Genomic DNA, 1643 nt, shown 5'->3' with positions numbered 1-1643 from the left:
GAACTGAAAAGGAAGTTGTAATTTGAAAAATAGGAATTTTTTAGTAATTAAAGAAACAAATTTTCAATATTGGTATAATTATTTAGTAGGATAATTATATTCATTATGAGGTAGGATAAGTTATAATCAACTGTTGTTGTAGTTTACACGATACTGTATCTGGTGTAGTATACAACATAGAAAAGAACAGAAAAAGTATAGATTCAGTAGCAGGGAAACTTAACCTGTTCAGAAATCATTCTCCATCAGGGCCCAGATATAATACAGCTTAAGTAGAAAACCAGTTTTCAGTTCCTGAACAAATATTAATTTTGACAGGAACCCAAATGATTGGATGCAATTATTTAGCCAAAAAGCTACATCTTCGCTACAAAGTTGATTTTAGTAAACAAAATTTAATTCAAGGATATATGTAAGAACACAGGTGGGGCAAAGTGCGGCTCAACAGCAATTTTTTTGTGGGCATATGTGTGCGGGCTGCCAAGCAACACTGACCCGACACAGGTCATCTATAAAAAGTAATTTTAAAACTGGGAATTAAGTGGTGTAAAAGCAAAGCTTGGAGGTTTTTGGAAGCACACTGGAAACATCAATGTTCAGGTGTGACCCTCGGTGTTAAATCAAAATTCACTTTGACCATCCGACTTAATTTTAAGCCGACCTCTGTGTAAGAACATAGTTGCTAACTATAATACTGGATTTGAAATATCAATAAAGCTTTGTTAATATTCTACTGTATAATCAATATATATATATTTTTTTTTGTGTATCTATATGGTCATAATACTGGACTAGAAAGGTTTTGTTGTCATTAAGAATTAAATTCAGTTTGTTTAAATAACTTCTACCTTCACACCAATCATGTAATTAATAACAAAATAAATTTATCAAACTGATAGTCCTTCACCTTATCAAATAAACTAAGAATTAGTTCAGCTGCTAATTATGTAAATAATGGGAGAAGCAGCTAAGTAAAAACAGCATTTTGTAAATATTTTCTTGACAATTGTCTTGACAAATATTTGAAAAAAAATGAGACTAAGGAAGTGGAGGTATTTTCTTAATACTCTGCAACTAGAAGGCAATTATTCTACCTGCAATCAACAGCTCCACTCCTTTTACAGAAATATGTCAAAAGGTATAAAATACAGTCAGCTTTGGTCATGAGAGGTCAAAGGTTAAATTTTATCTTGTTTGATAGCATAAACAGTTGGCATGGTATTGTCAAGGCAACTCTGGATATTAACATAATAATGTATAACATCTGCTGGAATGATTTAGAAAATGTAAGCAACGATTCTCAAATCTAAAATAACTGCAATGACCCTAATTCCGTTTACGTTTTACATCAACTGTAGTGGAAACTTTTTTTTAAACTGGCGATTTACACAGCACATACCGTAAAACCTCGAATAGAAGCCAAATGGGCTTAAACTCGAGAAGAAGATCATCTCAAATTAAAGCCCCTCTTAAGTTTGCAAAATTAGCCTATGGGCTTTTTTTTGAAGATAGTACAGGACATACACTGTACATGAATTACAAAGCAACAAAATAAATTTTTAAAAACTTTGCTTTATACAGTTGTTTAGGTGATTTAATAAACTCCATGGTATAGATTGATGTTACAGTGGCCCTATTTTTTT

This window comes from Anneissia japonica, unplaced genomic scaffold (genome assembly GCF_011630105.1).
Source record: "Anneissia japonica isolate Jap-2015-1 unplaced genomic scaffold, ASM1163010v1 scaffold1489_len2284818_cov182, whole genome shotgun sequence".
NCBI lineage: Eukaryota > Metazoa > Echinodermata > Crinoidea > Comatulida > Comatulidae > Anneissia > Anneissia japonica.
This window is presented reverse-complemented; position numbering follows the sequence as displayed.